The 19205-nt window shown below is 41.4% G+C and overlaps 1 protein-coding gene across 1 annotated transcript in view; it reads right to left on the reverse strand.

Annotated features, from left to right (window-relative positions):
• The window catches only part of b4galnt4a (beta-1,4-N-acetyl-galactosaminyl transferase 4a), a 437447-nt gene that overhangs the window by 251142 nt on the left and 167100 nt on the right, over positions 1-19205 (reverse strand). The gene's annotated exons all lie outside the window — the stretch shown is intronic.

Here is a 19205-nt window from a genome sequence, read left to right on the forward strand (position 1 = left end):
ATCTTGTCTATACAAATACTAAATATATGTGTGAAATTTGTTTTGATTTAGAATGGACCATTATCATGCACCTGTCTCGAAACAGTGGAAGGGTAAAAAATACATGTCATCTATACACTTAAATAGCGAATGGAGGACGCTTTATTTTCATGCCAGCCAGGTAGGCTATACTCCTGTTGTAAAGAGAAGCAATGTGCTTAATATTAGAAAAGTTGAGAAATGAATATAGTATGCCTAGCATATAGAAAGCTGATGGGATCCTCCTCTTTTTAATAGAGGCCATCCCTCTGTGTTCTTGCGCAATTGCATAGCCTATAGAAATGTTGTGCAACATTGAAAAGCTCATGGCCTTTCCTGAAGTGTTTGATTAGATTTTCGATTCCATTTGCATTGATGTCAGAGTGATTAGAGGGACCATGGAGTGCTGAGTACGAGGTAGTTAGCAAGTTTGTTAGGCCACTACTGACCATCAGCAGCATCACAGCTTGGAGAAGCCTAATTACCTTGGTCAAGAGGAATTTGACTGCCTTCATGACTCGTGACTGCCGGTGTGGCGGTAATATGGTCACCTCAACAGTCCTAGACACAGACCACCACCCGTCATCTTACAGGGGGTAGCTGTTCTCTCTTGCCGATGCACGGAAAACCCAGCCAACTGTATATTATCCATGTCATCGTTCAGCCACGACCCGGTGAAACATAAGATATTACAGTTTTTAATGTCCCATTTGTCAGGATTTGGCCAGGGTTGTTCCGGTTTTTGGTCACTAGATGCCCCCATTGTGCTTTTTGACCTTTTGTTTTCCCTTGATCCCCATTATTATTTGCACCTGTGCCTCGTTTCCCCTGATTGTATTTAAACCCTTAGTTTTCCTCAGTTCTTTGCTCTGTGTTTGTATGTTAGCACCCAGCCCTAGTATTCTGTGAACTCTTGTTGATCCCGGTGGACTCTCTTGTGGAATTCTGTTTTTGTTCTTGTTTATTTATTTTTGAGTATCTTTTGAGGCTTTTTATGCTATTCCTACCACCTTGTGGATTTACCTTTTTTGTCTTGGAGGATTACCTTTGTTCTTGTGGAATTCCTTTTGAGGTTGTGGAGTTACATGTTTTCCTGAAGGACTTCTCTTTTTACTTCATTAAATACACCGTCTCAAGTACTGCTGTGTCTGCCTCATCTTCTGGGTTCTGCCGACTATTCGTGGCTCAGTAGGTTAAGTGACTGTTTCTCACTCCGGAGACCCGGGTTCGTAACCGGGCCCTGACACCATTGGTAGGATAGTCTTGAACAGAGTTCATCAAGTTTGTTCTCTAATGATTGCACGTTGGCCAATATGATGGATGGTAGAGGCGGGTTACCCACTCACCGACGAATTCTCACAAGACACCGGATGCGAAGGGCGGGATTCGGGCCTGGTCCGGTAGCAGCAGGAAATCCTTTGCGTCCAGTTCCAATATTAGTCCAGTTCAAGGTGAGTAATAGCTGTTTTGATATCCTTAAGCTCTTTTCGGTCATAAAACAAAAATGAGAAAATAAGTTACGAACAACACGAAAAAAAAAACGCAAAATAGATCAACTGGTTAGGAGCCTGTAAAACGGCAGCCATCCCCTCTTGCCACATTCTGCTCCGACAACAACTTCTCAAAAGAAGCCCAATCAACGGGAGGGATGGGGTGCTCAAATTTAGATTGTCTCTCAGTCAAAACCCAAACAGTGCTGTGAATTGGAAACCCTGAGCTCTGACGTCATGTATGGCATGTTACTGTACAACCAATGCGTTCCAATGTAGGTGCTTATTAATGACCAAATCTGACACCTTCAGCGTCTTTAGTGACGACTTGCGGGCAGTGGGTTCAGAACAAAAATAGATAAAAAAAAACAATTTTGGAGAAAAGAGAGGGAGCTGCAATGAGATTCAGCTGAGCCAAGATTTCTAATCAATTCACACCATGTTATTCATCCCATTCTTATAAATAGATAAAATACATAAAATAGCACTTCACACAGCCAGAAGTGTATTCCAGTTCACCAGCGGCTCTATAAACAAATTGCACGCACGCGCACGCACGCACGCACGCACGCACGCACGCGCACACACACACACACACACACAATACATTAGTATGCATACACACACGTTGGCATGGTCCTGTAGAGTCTAATTGATTGAACACAATAACGGGGCCTGGCAGTTCTGCTGACCAGCACTCCCTAGTCTTCTATCCCTCCTCTACTCCCTTCTCTCTTTCTTTTCCTCTCCTATCTTCCCCTCCCTCCGCTCATCTTTCCCTCCTCTGCTCCTCTCCTCCTAATCACTACATCTCCACTGTAGACATGAATAGAATGTCTCAAACATTCTCTCATGGGTCCTCTCTCTCTCTCTGTAATATCTACTGTGGGTGTGTAAGACTGTGGTTTATAAAAAGTGAACCTTATTTTACTATTGCTTGAACAAATATCGAAACTTTATATACTGCAAATTTTCTTTCATTGAATCATGTTAATTAGTTTTTGCAAGATTGGATCACTTACAAACTCACACTATTAAAAAAACCTAACCACTAGTTGCTGGTACGGTATAAATAAAACCATATCAAAACATGGTTAACAGTGTGTGTGACTGGGCCAGGATTGAGGAAAGAAAGGAACGGGGAAATAGAGGAGAGAGCGGCCATGCCAGACATTTTTATCTCAGTAAATAAACTATGCATTCTGCCAGTAAAGCCTGTGGCGTCAGGGGACATATTTCCCTCCTTCCTACTCACACCTTTTTATTTTCCTTCTCTTTTTCTCTCTCTGTCTTTTAACTTCCCTGGTCATCCTCAGACCCGGGGAGAAGTCAGGCACCATCTCTCATCTCAGACAAGGTGTGTGTGCATATGTGCATATGTGCGTGTGTGCTGCTTGCGTATGTGTGTGTAAACCTAAACTGTCTTTGAACTGAAGCATCCCAAAACACCTTTTTCCCCTCTTGGTATATTTTCCTCTCTCCCTCTCTCTCATCAGGAGGGGCAGACAGACCAGAGGGGAGCAGCAGTGAAAAGTGAAGTCAATTAATAAGCACCACCATGCTGGAAGACTGAGTCCCCAAATGGCATCATATTCCTTTTGTAGTGCACTACTTTTTACCAAGGCAATTTGGGACATGATTTATCTCCATCTCCTTCTCTTTCACGCAATGTAGGAGATGTGACAAAGACACCTGGTCGCTGCTCTCCTACCTGCGCACCTGTCTCTCTGTTTCTCTGGCTGCCATACAGTGGGGCAAAAAAGTATTTAGTCAGTATTTAGTCAATTGTGCAAGTTCTCCCACTTAAAAAGAAGAGAGAGGCCTGTAATTTTCATCATAGGTACACTTCAACTATGACAGACAAAATGAGAAAAAAAATCCAGAAAATCACATTGTAGGATTTTTTATTAATTTATTTGCAAATTATGGTGGAAAATAAGTATTTGGTCAATAACAAAAGTTTATCTCAATACTTTGTTATATACCCTTTGTTGGCAATGACAGAGGTCAAACGTTTTCTGTAAGTCTTCACAAGGTTTTCACACACTGTTGCTGGTATTTTGGCCCATTCCTCCATGCAGATCTCCTCTAGAGCAGTGATGTTTTGGGGCTGTTGCTGGGCAACACGGACTTTCAACTCCCTCCAAAGATTTTCTATGGGGTTGAGATCTGGAGACTGGCTAAGGCCACTCCAGGACCTTGAAATGCTTCTTACGAAGCCACTCCTTCGTTGCCCCTCCCGGGGCTGTGTTTGGGATAATTGTCATGCTGAAAGACCCAGCCACGTTACATCTTCAATGCCCTTGCTGATGGAAGGAGGTTTTCACTCAAAATCTCACGATACATGGCCCCATTCATTATTTCCTTTACACGGATCAGTCGTCCTGGTCCCTTTGCAGAAAAACAGCACCAAAGCATGATGTTTCCACCCCCATGCTTCACAGTAGGTATGGTGTTCTTTGGATGCAACTCAGCATTCTTTGTCCTCCAAACACGACGAGTTGAGTTTTTACCAAAAAGTTATATTTTGGTTTCATCTGACCATATGACATTCTCCCAATCTTCTTCTGGATCATCAAAATGCTCTCTAGCAAACTTCAGACGGGCCTGGACATGTACTGGCTTAAGCAGGGGTACACGTCTGGGCCCGTCCCGGGCGGCGTAGTGTGTTACTGATGGTAGGCTTTGTTACTTTGGTCCCAGCTCTCTGCAGGTCATTCACTAGGTCCCCACGTGTGGTTCTGAGATTTTTGCTCACCGTTCTTGTGATCATTTTGACCCCACGGGGTGAGATCTTGCGTGGAGCCCCAGATCGAGGGAGATTATCAGTGGTCTTGTATGTCTTCCATTTCCTAATAATTGCTCCCATAGTTGATTTCTTCAAAGAAAGCTGCTTACCTATTGCAGATTCAGTCTTCCCAGCCTGGTGCAGGTCTACAATGTTGTTTCTGGTGTCCTTTGACAGCTCTTTGGTCTTGGCCATAGTGGAGTTTGGAGTGTGACTGTTTGAGGTTATGGACAGGTGTCTTTTATACTGATAACAAGTTCAAACAGGTGCCATTAATACAGGTAACGAGTGGAGGACAGAGGAGCCTCTTAAAGAAGAAGTTACAGGTCTGTGAGAGACAGAAATCTTCCTTGTTTGTAGGTGACCAAATACTTATTTTCCACCATAATTTGCAAATAAATTCATAAAAAATCCTACAATGTGATTTTCTGGATTTTTTTTTCATTTTGTCTGTCATAGTTGAAGTGTACATATGATGAAAATTACAGGCCTCTCATCTTTTTAAGTGGGAGAACTTGCACAATTGGTGGCTGACTAAATACTTTTTTGCCCCACTGTATCTCTTTGTCTCTAAATTTCTTTCTCTTTCTCACTGTGTCTTGATCGCTTCGTGTGTCAGTCACTACTCCCTCCTCCACACACACTGTAGGACATGTCACTGACATTATCACATCTGCCCATTTTGTCTGTCTGTCCGCCCACTTGTTTGTTTATCTGCCGGTCTGTCTGCCTGCCTTCCTCTCTGTCTGACTTCAAGTATGTCTGCCTTCCTGTCTCAGTCTCTCTCTTTTATTCATCTCGTTCTTATAAATACATAAAATAACACTTCACAGACCTAGAAAAATCTAAGTATACACTCCTACAGTGCATGCATACACACACAATGGTAGTGTATTGGGTATGGGCCTGTATGGTCTCGCTCTTTCGCTCTCTTGTTTTTCTCTCTCTCTCTCTCTCTCTCTCTCTGTCCTTCTCCCCCTCTCGCAATGTGCTGTGAGCAGCCATCTGCAAACATCCCTCACCTCCTTCATCTCCATGACAACAACAGACCGAGAGTAATTAAAAATGCACCTGCAGCTTGGTGCTTAATGTCCCTGTCAGGCCACCATAGTGTTGAGAGCCATACGCTACCAGCGTTCCAAATTGCACACTATTCCCTACATAGTGCACTACCTTTGACCAGGCCCCACCTACTAAAGTAGTGTACTATGTAGGGAATAAGGTGTCATTTGGTTCACAGACACACCCTATCGATATGCCAACCACAGTTGCCACTTGATGACTTTGAAAAGTGCCAGCTTCCAAGTACACACTGATCCAAGGTCATAAGTCTCTTACTTTAATGTTTAAGGTTAGGGTTATGGTTCGGTAAACTAATCCTAGACCTGTCACTGAGCTGCTGTCAGGCGACTTCTAAACCGACGCTCCACTTGAAACTGTAATGTTTCATCAGGGGCTTCTCTTACAGTGTGCGTGTGTGTGATCATGCATTATCCAACAGTGCAAAAACACCCTGCATGCATTCACTGTATAAAACCAGAGCTATATTTTTATTATCACCTTCTGCACTTCATTTTGGTTGAGAAAAATGTGTCCTATCTCTCACGAGAACTTTTTATCTTAATGATTGTCTGAAGGTACACCGCTGGGATCGGTCCTGTGTGTGGTGATTGTTTGACTGGCCTGCGTGTGCTGGTCTCTGTGCTGGTCTTGTTGGCCTGGGTGAACATCGATTAGTCGCCAGTACCGTTTTGATTAGTTGCATCATATAAACATGACGCTAGCATCAGTTCCCTCTCTCTCACTCCCACACACACTCCCCCACACGCTTCCATGCTCCCACAAACAATTGAAGCATCCACTGCAATAAACACATAGCATCACCCCTGTCAATCCAAAATGCACATCTCTCTCCAGACTGAGAGGGGTCACAGTAGTCCAGGCCATGCCTGCTTCTCAAATGGCACCCTATTCCATGTATATGCACTACTTTGGACAAAGCCCTATGGGTCCTGGCCAAAAGCCCTGGTCAACAGAAGTGCACTACATAAGGAATTGGGTACCATTTTGGGATGCATCCCACGCCTCCAAGCCTGCTGTATCGACCCGGAACGTCAATAATCATGGACTCCTACTACCTCATGTGAGGAAAATCAAGCTGAATGCTTGTCTAACGACAGAATAAATCCAGAAGGAAGCTTAAAGGAATCAAAAACCTGGCAAAAAGAATAAACCGCTTGACTGACTTGATGTGTGGCACTACTGTAGTCATGGAGAGTGGAGTGGATCTGTTTATAAGATGAATCAGTCCAAGGAACACATGGATCAATGGAGAGAGGGATAGGAAAAAGGAGAGAAAGACGGTCCACTGGACACACACTCGTTGAATCAACGTTGTTTCCACGCCATTTCAATTAAATGACTTTGAACCAGCGTCAAATTGGCATAAGTGCCCAGTGGGGGAATAATAGGAGGGATAAAATCTCATCCGTTTCTCTTTATTGGGACTGTTATCCAAATAGTCTCTCAGACATGCACATGAGCACACACACATATACATACACACACAAACACACACACACACACACACACACACTAATAATCAATATATATCTCTGTGTCCATCTAAAAATATAGATTTTTAATTTGTCATCCGATCCCATCACAACCGAGATACACTACAGATCTCAGTGACTTTCAACGTGGCATAGAATGCCACCTTTCCAACAAGTCAGTTCGTCAAATCTCTGTCCTGCTAGAGCTGATCCAGTCAACTGTAAGTACTGTTATTGTGAAATGGAAATGTCTAGGAGCGACAGCGGCCCAGCCGCGATGTGGTAGGCCACACAAGCACACAAAACTGGACCATCGAGTGTTGAAGCACGTAAAAATCATCTGTCCTCGATTGCAACACTCACTAACGAGTTCCAAACTGCCTCTGGAAGCAAAGTCAGCACAATAACTGTTTCTTCGGGTGCTTCATGAAACGGGTCTCCATGGCCGAACACAAGCCTAAGATCACCATGCGCAATGCCAACCGTCGGCTGGAGTGGTGCAGGCAACAATGGCTCAGTGAGGAGATCAATCAGGCCCGATCAATGACAAGTGAGGCCCACAGGCATTTTATCAACAGGAGAAACTACATTATGGACTACACAGAGATGAAGGAAGAGGGACAGGTGGAGAGGGAGGGGAAGACAGGGTGAGAGGAAGTGCGAGAGGGTGAGAGGGAGGGAGTGGAGAGAGAGAGAGAGTGGACAGGATAGAGAGAAAGAGAAAGAGAGAGGTAGTGCTTAGGCCAGGCCCTGACCTTTACCCATTAATCAATTAAATTAAAATGTATAAGGTGGTTTGACCAGCACCCGGACATCATACAGGTCAATAGAAGGTGCCAGAGGTTAATAATGGAGCAAACCATCCGAATCAATCAACCAACCAAAAATGCATTTGTTTCAAAGTGGAACTGAACCCCTTACAGAGCAAGTGACAAACAACAAGAAACCTTAAGAGGAGCAGAGAGCGTAGGTATATTTATTTAAGCAATAGTTTCTTCTCGAAAATCTGGGGTCTTGTGTAATAATAGTAATAAACTGACTAGAATGTTGCCTTGGTATGGTTGTGGTATAGATTGTAATGTTTCTTGCTCATCCCAGATTTTAAAAAATAAAGTATTCTATAGGAGCCACTCTGCTGCTCACACCTATAGAAATACCTGGGAGAAATAGACACACACATTCTAAAAAAGAAACCAAAAATATAACGTAAAACCTAACTCAGTGTCCAAAGAGATATAGCACAGCCTCTCTTTCTGTGATCCAGACAAACAGCCATGATGATGAAAGCCAAAGTAGGAGGTGCTCCCACGGGAACCCCAGTGAATGCACAGCTCTTTGACGTGAATACAGGAAATTAAAGAGAATAAAAAGCTATGAAAAAAATAAAACGCAAATCCAGAGACTTCACTCTTCGCATTCATAATTCATAGCATTCAAGCCGTCCATGCTGCTAGGTTGCCAAATCTCTCGTTAACTCCTTTAGTCTTTGAGGTAAATGCTTCAGACATAGGAGATTAGGGAGAGGAGATGGAGCCTGAGTGTGAAAAAACACACTTTTTGTTTTGTTTTGTTTTTTTGGTAGGGCCTCATTCCTCTCTTTGAATCTCTCTGGTAGAGGAGGGTGTTTGTAGAGAAGAGGAAATAACATAGAGATGTTTTTCTTTTCTTTACCACGTTCTCTTTGTCCAAGAGCAAAAGCAGCAGCACCTGCTCTTACTACACCCACTCGAATCCCCCTCTAACCCTCCCATAGAGAAACAGGAGATACAGAGCAGACTTACTGGTATTATCAGGGAAGAACGCTTTTATTTTTTCCCTCCCTGCTGAGTACCCACTCTCTCGCACTGTGATCTGGCCCTCTGTGGATGCTTAACCACATAGGCCTAATTTGTCTTGTGATTTGTCTTGATTCTTGTGAGGTGGGGGTCCAGGGCCCCTGAGTTCAAGACACTCCCTGCTGTCCAAATGTACATACAAGGGTGTTCAGAATTGCACCACTGCTACAGGAACAGGTGAGCTCCCAAATTATTGGGACAGTGACCATTTTTGTTGTTGTTTTGGCTCTGTACTCTAGAACTTTGGATTTGACATTGTACAATGATTATCAGGTTAAAGGGAAGACTGTGTAACGGTCGTTAGTGGTAGAAGAAGGTGAGGACCAATGCGCAGCGTGGTAAGTGTCCATCTTTTTAATAAAGTAAATGAACCCTGAACAAAAACAACAAAGTGAACGAACAAAACCGAAACAGTTCTGTCTGGTGCAGATACAAACACTCAACAGAAAACAATCACCCACACCACACAGGTGGGAAAAGGCTACCTAAGTATGATTCTCAATCAGAGACAACTAACGACACCTGCCTCTGATTGAGAACCATACCAGGCCAAACACAAAAACACCACATAGAAAAAGGAACATAGACAACCCACCCAACTCACGCCCTGATCATACTAAAACAAAGACATAACAAAAGAACTAAGGTCAGAACGTGACACTGTGAGCTTTAATTTGAGGGTATTTTGCATTTGCTGTTTGTTTTGGTTGTGTTATTATTTTTTTGTGCCCAATAGAAATTAATGGTAAATAATGTATGTTATTTTGGAGTCACTTTTATTGTAAATAAGAATAGAATATGTTTCGAACCACTTCTACATTAATGTGGATGCTACCATGATTAGGGACAAATGAATCGTGAATAACGATGAGTGAGAAAGTTAGAGGCATAAATATCATACCATCCCAAAAAATACGAACCTCCCGTTATTGTAATGGTGAGAGGTTAACATGTCTTTGGGGTACTTTCTCACTCATCATTATTCACAATTCATTCAGGATTATCCCTAATCATGGTAACATCCACATTAATGTAGAAGTGTTTAGAACCATATTATATTCTTATTTACAATAAAAGTGACTCCAAAATGGCACAATACATTATTTACCATTCATTTCTATTAGACACAAAAATAAAGTGAAACACAACCAAAACAAACAGCAAATGCATCCAACACGTTTGTACAGGCACAAGCTTAATGTAGTCATTGCATGCTAGGAATATGGAACTAAATGCTTATATTTTTACTACTTTAATACACATACAGTATAAGTGAATTTGTCCCAATACTTTAGGTCCACAAAATGGGGGTGACTATGTACAAAAAGTGCTGTAAACGGTTCACCCGATATGAAAATACCCTCAAATTAAAGCTGAAAGTCTGTACTTTAACCTCATTGTGTCATTTCAAATCCAAAGTGCTGGAGTACAGAGCCAACAGTCCCAATACTTTTGGAGCTCACTGTAACTGCACGAATAGTGCAGAACGGCTTCACAACAGTCCAAAGTAGCTGCACGACTTAACACTTTACACTCGTAGTATACGGGTTGAAAAATGTCCGATTTGGCTGATTAACGCCTAAAGTCTAAACTGAATGAACGCCTAAAATGGATGCAGAGGCTGTACAGTAACATGCTCTGGCGCTGCGCTTCACAGCGCTGTATGGGTTTTGACTGACAGCCGTTCTGAACTTGAGCATCTCGTGCGACAAGAATTCGTCCCCACCCCTCCCACTAATAGGGGAACTTGTTCATTGTCTGGGTGAGGGAAAGGCTGTAAATTAAGAAGACTCGTATGTATTTTGAAAGACGAGACACTGAGGATTATAACAAATACCGCTTTGATGTCATACAAGCAAGCCAAACACCAGTGAGTCCAAATGTGCACATTTCCAAATCATAAAACTAATGTCATATACAGTGCCAACGTTTATGATGACTATGTTTGATGTACAGTTACAAGATGACATGGCGTCATACCCTGGGTTGTTTTGAACAGAATGAGCCTATGTTTGTCTACACGCACCTAAATGCACTCATGACTCCTTTCTATGCGCATCAAAATTATGATTGGTTTCCCTGAATTGCATTGTGAAAGCCCAACACTGTTGGCAATAGAACAATCTTATACCTATCTGACCCAGGTTGTGATTTATAATGGACCATTTTGGATTGTGTAAACATCAACAGTAATTGTGTTATGGTGGGGACGCAGGGATCCAAATACAACAAGTCCAAGTGTTCTTGCTCTAGTTCCTCAACGGCACAGCTAGGAGAGCTCAAAAAAGCCCCTTATAGTTAAAGACTATTATTTGAGTCATAAAGTGCATTAAAGTGACTTAGGAACTGTGCACACTTCAGTGAGATGTGTGGCCACTTGGAGACACCAGTCGGTCCTCTCACTCAAACCCTTGTAATTATTTTTTCATGTTGCACCTACCCCACATTCTCCAGGAATATTATTATCATGTTACTGAACGTATCCAGAGTATTTTCAGATGTATTTATCAACAAATGAGGCAAAAAGTACAGTAAATGTAAAAGGCACATAAAATCAGTCATATTTGGATTCAGTCTTGTGTCAGTCAGGTGAACTGTTGTGTCCTCCTCACCTTTGGTCTAATCATTTTCCCATTATCTCTAAACTGTTCCCTTTCAATTGGTACCATGGTTATGCATTATGCTTTCACATTTATTCTGTAAGAAACATTTAAATTTAGCCCTATCCATATAGACCAATTCCCACGAGTGTAAACGTTAATCAACTCTACAAAGGGATTTCACGACTGCGTCAATAGTCCACAACTGTTTCACGAAGGCATTAAAGGACACTTTTTCTACTTCCCCAGAGTCAGATGAACTGAACTGGTTGATACCATTTGTATGTCACTGTGCAGTTTGAAGGAAGCTGCTAAAAACGGTATCCATGAGTTCAATTTAGCATTGAAAAAAAGCGCAAGTTTAAGTTTGTTCCACCTGAGCGACTCTGACCGAGTCAGAGACCACACCAGATGCGTTTGATGGACCCTTTTTGTCTTCTTCGATTGGCTATTAAGGGAACGTAATCCAAAATTAAAGTAATCAAATTACATTACTGAGTTTGGGGGATCTAAAAGTTACGTTACTGATTACAATTTTTGGACAGGTAACTAACTAGTAACTGTAACGGATTATATTTAGAAAGTAACCTACCCAACCCTGGCAAGGAGCGAGGATGAGAGGCACAGACAACATTGTGTAGGCAGGTCTCTCTCCCTCTCTCTGATTCGTCTCAAAAATACAGAGTTCACATAGGATTTACGATATTTTAGCTGTAATTTTTTGGGACATTGTTTATATCACCCCCTTACAAACAGGCCCATTTTTTCCATATTCTTGCCTACAATTACAGTTGAAGTCGGAGGTTTACATACACTTAGGTTGGAGTCATTAAAACTTGTTTTTCACTCCACAAATGTCTTGTTAACAAACTATAGTTTTGGCAAGTCAGTTAGGACATCTACTTTGTGAATGACACAAGTCATTTTTCCAACAATTGTTTACAGACAGATTATTTAATTTATAATTCACTGTATCACAATTCCAGTAGGTCAGAAGTTTACAGTGCCTTGCGAAAGTATTCGGCCCCCTTGAACTTTGCGACCTTTTGCCACATTTCAGGCTTCAAACATAAAGATATAAAACTGTATTTTTTTGTGAAGAATCAACAACAAGTGGGACACAATCATGAAGTGGAACGACATTTATTGGATATTTCAAACTTTTTTAACAAATCAAAAACTGAAAAATTGGGCGTGCAAAATTATTCAGCCCCCTTAAGTTAATACTTTGTAGCGCCACCTTTTTCTGCGATTACAGCTGTAAGTCGCTTGGGGTATGTCTCTATCAGTTTTGCACATCGAGAGACTGACATTTTTTCCCATTCCTCCTTGCAAAACAGCTCGAGCTCAGTGAGGTTGGATGGAGAGCATTTGTGAACAGCAGTTTTCAGTTCTTTCCACAGATTCTCAATTGGATTCAGGTCTGGACTTTGACTTGGCCATTCTAACACCTGGATATGTTTATTTTTGAACCATTCCATTGTAGATTTTGCTTTATGTTTTGGATCATTGTCTTGTTGGAAGACAAATCTCCGTCCCAGTCTCAGGTCTTTTGCAGACTCCATCAGGTTTTCTTCCAGAATGGTCCTGTATTTGGCTCCATCAATCTTCCCATCAATTTTAACCATCTTCCCTGTCCCTGCTGAAGAAAAGCAGGCCCAAACCATGATGCTGCCACCACCATGTTTGACAGTGGGGATGGTGTGTTCAGCTGTGTTGCTTGTACGCCAAACATAACGTTTTGCATTGTTGCCAAAAAGTTCAATTTTGGTTTCATCTGACCAGAGCACCTTCTTCCACATGTTTGGTGTGTCACCCAGGTGGCTTGTGGCAAACTTTAAACAACACTTTTTATGGATATCTTTAAGAAATGGCTTTCTTCTTGCTACTCTTCCATAAAGGCCAGATTTGTGCAATATACGACTGATTGTTGTCCTATGGACAGAGTCTCCCACCTCAACTGTAGATCTCTGTAGTTCATCCAGAGTGATCATGGGCCTCTTGGCTGCATCTCTGATCAGTCTTCCTCTTGTATGAGCTGAAAGTTTAGAGGGACGGCCAGGTCTTGGTAGATTTGCAGTGGTCTGATACTCCTTCCATTTCAATATTATTGCTTGCACAGTGCTCCTTGGGATGTTTAAAGCTTGGGAAATCTTTTTGTATCCAAATCCGGCTTTAAACTTCTTCACAACAGTATCTCGGACCTGCCTGGTGTGTTCCTTGTTCTTCATGATGCTCTCTGTGCTTTTAACGGACCTCTGAGACTATCACAGTGCAGGTGCATTTATACGGAGACTTGATTACACACAGGTGGATTGTATTTATCCTCATTTGTCATTTAGGTCAACATTGGATCATTCAGAGATCCTCACTGAACTTCTGGAGAGAGTTTGCTGCACTGAAAGTAAAGGGGCTGAATAATTTTGCACGCCCAATTTTTCAGTTTTTGGATTTGTTAAAAAAGTTTGAAATATCCAATAAATGTCGTTCCACTTCATGATTGTGTCCCACTTGTTGTTGATTCTTCACAAAAAAATACAGTTTTATATCTTTATGTTTGAAGCCTGAAATGTGGCAAAAGGTCGCAAAGTTCAAGGGGGCCGAATACTTTCGCAAGGCACTGTACATACACTAAGTTGACTGTGCCTTTAAACAGCTTTGAAAATCCCAGAAAATGATGTCATGGCTTTAGAAGCTTCTGATAGGCTAATTGACATAATTTGAGTCAATTGGATGTGTACCTGTGGATGTATTTCAAGGCCTACCTTCATACTCAGTGCCTCTTTGCTTGACATCATGGGGAAATAAAAATAATTCAGGAAATTCCTCCCAAAAAATGTGAGACCTCCACAAGTCTGGTTCATCATTGGGAGCAATTTACAAATGCCTGAAGGTACCACGTTCATCTGTACAAACAACAGTATGCAAGTATAAACACCATGGGACCACGCAGCCGGCATAACGCTCAGGAAGGAGACGTGTTCTGAACATACTTTGGTGCGAAAAGTGCAAATCAATCCCTGAACAGCAGCAAAGGACCTTGTGAAGATGCTGGAGGAGACAGGTACAAAAGTATCAATAGAACTGTTCGGCCATAATGACCATTGTTATGTTTGGAGGAAAAAGGGGGCGGCTTGCAAGCTGAAAAACACCATCCCAACCGTGAAGCACACGGGTAGCAGCATCATGTTGTGGGGGTGCTTTGCTGCAGGAGGGACTGGTGCACTTCACAAAATAGATGGCATCAAGAGAATGGAAAAATATGTGGATATATTGAAGCAACATCTCAAGACATCAGTCAGGAAGTTAAAGCTTGGTCGTTAATGGGTCTTCCAAATGGACAATGACCCCAAGCATACTTCCAAAGTTGTGGCAAAATGGCTTCAGGACAACAAAGTCAAGGTATTGGAGTGGCCATCACAAAGCCCTGACCTCAATCCTATAGAAAATGTGTAGGCAGAACTGAAAAAGCGTGTGTGAGCAAGGAGGCCTACAATCCTGACTCAGTTACACCAGCTCTGTCAGGAGGAATGGGCCAAAATTCACCCAACTTATTGTGGGAAGCTTGTGGAAGGCTAACCAAAACGTTTGACCCAAGCAATGCTACCAAATATTAATTGCATTTATGGAAACTTCTGACCCACTGGGAACGTGATGAAAGAAATAAAAGCTGAAATATATCATTATCTCTACTATTATTCTGACATTTCACATTCTTAAAATAAAGTGTTGATCCTAACTTACTTAAGACAGGGAATTGTTACTATGATTAAATGTCAGGAATTGTGAAAAACTGAGTTTAAATGTATTTGGCTAAGGTGTATGTAAACCTCCGACTTCCACTGCACCTCCCGTGTGCATGCCAGCATACCGATGACGAGTGGTAGTAGTGGTGTGCCGATGGGCATCTATTTTGATAAATCCATTGAATATACACCATCAAAAATAAAATCCATTATGAATTGTTTTAGGCAGGTCCTAAGAAACATTATAAGACTTATAAAATGTATTTTCAAAACAACAGAAAGGCATATTTTGAGTTGAATTATGCTACGTCCAAATAAATGAAATCAATTAATACCAATTCTATTTTCAAAAGGATCTGAGTCTCGAGCTATACCACCTCCACTTGTTTACCCAGCCAGAAACCAATTAACCAAACAGCCTACACAGATGGAGATTCACTTGAACAAAAGCACATTGATTGAGACAAGTCAGTGAAGTCACAGGCTTTTGGTCGGGAGTAGGACTAGGCTACTAGTGACTTTGAGTGAAGAGCAAAATAATCCACTTGTTAATAACCTCTTGAGACTAGGGGGCTTTGATGTTTGGAAGAATAACGTACCCAAATGAAACTGCCTATTTATCAGGCCGAGAAGCTAGAATATGCATATAATTGGCAGATTAGGATAGAAAACACTCTAAAGTTTCCAAAACTGTCAAAATATTGTCTGTGAGTATAACAGAACTGATATTGCAGGAGAAAACCTGAGGAAAATCCAACCAGGAAATGCTGTTATTTTGAAACCTCACTGTTCCATTGCAAGCCTGTCCACCATTTAAAGGGATATCAACCAAATGCATTTCCCTATAGCTTCCACAAGGTGTGAACAGTCTTTAGACATAGTTTCAGGCTTTTATTCTGAAAAATGAGTCGAGAATGATCACATCACGTCGGTGGATGGCTGTGTCCCCAGAGTTTTGCATGCGCGAGCAGCTTGGAGCAGACATTTTCTCTCTCTCTCCTATTGAAAAGGCTGCCACCCGGTTGAAATAGTATCGATTATTTCTTGTAAAAACAACCTGAGGATTGATTATAAAAACATTTGACATGTTTCTACGAACTTTACGGATACTATTTGGAATTGTCGTCTGCCCGTCGTGACCTGCACGAGCCTGTGGATTACTCAACAAAATGTGCCAACCATTTGGTTATAAAAATAATCTTTATCATTTATTGTGTAACTGGGAGTCTTGTGAGTGCAAACATCCGAAGATCATCAAAGGTAAGTGATTAATCTTATTGCTTTTCTGACTTTCGTGACCAATCTACTTTGCTGCTAGCTGTTTGTAATGTTTTGTCTGCTGAGAGAGCTGTCCTAACATAAACGCTTGGTTTGCTTTCGCTGTAAAGCTTTTTTGAAATCTGACACGCCAGGTGTCAGATTAACAACAAGCTAAACTGTGTTTTGGTATATTGCACTTGTGATTTAATGAAAATATATTTTTAGTAATTTAATTTGAATTTGGCGCTCTGCAATTCAGCATGTTGACAAAAATGATCCCGCTAAATGGATCGGTGCGCCAAGAGGTTTTAAACTACATAAAATGCTGGCAACATGTTCTAATAAATGAGCCAACTAGACCATATAATTGTAGGCTGCGGAGATTCAGTGAAAACAAAAATCTAAAATTGGTTGATTCATCAAGACGAGTTCAGACGCTTGTCTCAAAGCAGTGCAATGGCACTGTCCCAATCCAAATGGTGCTGAAATGATCATCTAGTTGACTACATGTGGATAGGCTATTGATTAAAATGTACTACAACGATTGGATAACTTTGAGAGTTTGAGGAAGCAACCATTTCAGACATGCCTTTAATTGCATTAGCCTACTTTATTCCAATATTTTTGTAATTCAGTGATATTTATTCCCAAAGTAATACTTTATTGACCCACCCAGTTGTGGTAAAGAAAACATTGCATGCTTAGTGTAACAGTGGATGCTTAGTGGTGGGATATGTGAAGAAATGGGAGAAGTGACATGTCTAGCAAAGTTTAGGACTGGCACGAGGATGGTTAACTGGCACTGCCTAGCAATCATAAACAGCTTAAAAGTGTAGTGTGTGCCAATGCTGCCTCAACATTACGGCTACATTTCATACTAAGCTGTAGGCAGAAGTTTACAGAAATGATTATTTCAGTGGTTCTTCCTTTAAAAGTTGCGTCATACTGCAGCACAGCTTGCCAGCTGCCGCAGAATTCTATGGCACGTTATTTAAGTGTCAGCCATTTCTGCCATTAATGCTAGTTAGTGCTAGTTTGACCACCAGAGGGCATCACTGAGAAGCTTTTGACTGTTATTAATATTGGCTGTACTAGAGAATTTAAAAACCTTTTTTGTAAGAACATAGTATATGGGATTGATTTTAAGAAATGTAGCTTAATTAATTTGATTACAATGATGGTGTTTCTATTCCAAGAAAAACAAAAAAGTATATATCTGACAGACAGCGTCTGATTCAGTAACACTAAACAAGGATTAGATGGAGACAGATGTTATAGGAAGAGCCATGGATGTATAGCTGAGGGAAAGGTGACGAGAAGAAAATAGGAGAATAAAAAATAGTTTTGTTAACATGGGGGGGGGGGGTGGGGGGGAAGCGGTGACTTGCTTTCAAAAATTGGCGCTGTACAACGTGACCGGTTGGGAGTAGGCTACTAAGTGACTGCAAGTGAAGAGCAAAATAATCCTAGCATCTCCACACCCTAATTGTAGGTTTACCAATAACCAAATGGAGATTCAGTGAAACGAAAAATTGAATTGATTTATCAAGACCAGTCCCCATACTTGTCTCAGAGCAGAAATAGCTGAAATAGTCGACCACACACGGGTAATCCTATTATAACAATGACTTTGGGTATGCCAGTAAGCAACCATTTGTTGCCTTTATTAGCCTACTTTATTCTTAAAAGAACTCCAGCACAGAGAAGAGAAAGGAGCCTTAAATAATTAAACAATAAAGCGATTGAATTCACAAATGCATTTGACAGTTTTTAATATTGGCCAGCAACCTAGATTTTTATTTATCACAATTTTCTTCAACCAATTTTGGTCTTTAATGCAGGGCCGACAGACAAGTTCCTTACTTCTGTCTTTTCTGGTGGATGAATGTCACGATCGTCTAAAGAATAAATGGACCAAGGCGCAGCGTGCGTAGAGTTCCACATAATTCATAAATTAAACTCACCAAAACAATACAAAACAAATGAAACGTGAAGTCAACGCAGTGCTCACAGGCACTACACAAAAACAAGATCCCATAAAAACCCAGTGGGAAAAGGCTGCCTAAATATGATCCCCAATCAGAGACAACGATTGGGAACCATACCAGGCCAAAATAGACATATAATAACCTAGATAACCCACCCTAGTCACACTCCAACCTAACCAACAAAGAGAATAAAAGGCTCTCTATGGTCAGCGCGTGACAATTAAACTGAAATTGCAACCAGCTTTCTATGGCTTGTTTAAAAAGTCAAGATAATTTGGAGAATATTTTGTTTCAAATAACTGAAAGTGATCGGTTGTAATCTGAATAAAGGGAAAAGGGCCATTCTTGAACATGGGGTGAGACATTCTTACTAATTTGTAAATAAAGCCAGTTTGTTATTTTCAATTATTTATTTCTGTTTTTAGAGCGAGAGAAACCAAAAGCTCACCGTGCCTATTTAAAAAAAAAAAATCGGTCCACATTCCCCCATTGTATTTACCGAAGTTCTCTCTTAACTCCAGGACTGCCAACCGTTTTTTGTTGTTGCTTGGTGCAGGACTCTAGTGCCAGAGAAGAGAGACTCTCAGACTGAAAACACCACCATTAATTGCCACAGTTTAGACTACCGATAGATCAGCGTTCTAACTCCCCCTTGTGATAGTGTGGTGCAATCACACCACTAACGGTCGCGGCATAAGCTTGTAACTTTTAAAGGAAGAACCACTGTAGGTCGGCAGGCGGAAATAACCGTTTCGGCTTTGATACTGGTAAAAACGTTCAGATATAAGGAAAAAGCGGAAAAGGTTGACGAAATTGTAAAGTTGCCGGAAAACGTGTTAGTATGAGAGTAAACAGGATTCCTGCTGGCCCAGAAATAGCCCATGGTGGTGGGGTGTGGATGTAAGGACAGGCCCCTGTAGCCATG

This window comes from Oncorhynchus mykiss, chromosome 2, assembly GCF_013265735.2.
Source record: "Oncorhynchus mykiss isolate Arlee chromosome 2, USDA_OmykA_1.1, whole genome shotgun sequence".
Taxonomy (NCBI): domain Eukaryota; kingdom Metazoa; phylum Chordata; class Actinopteri; order Salmoniformes; family Salmonidae; genus Oncorhynchus; species Oncorhynchus mykiss.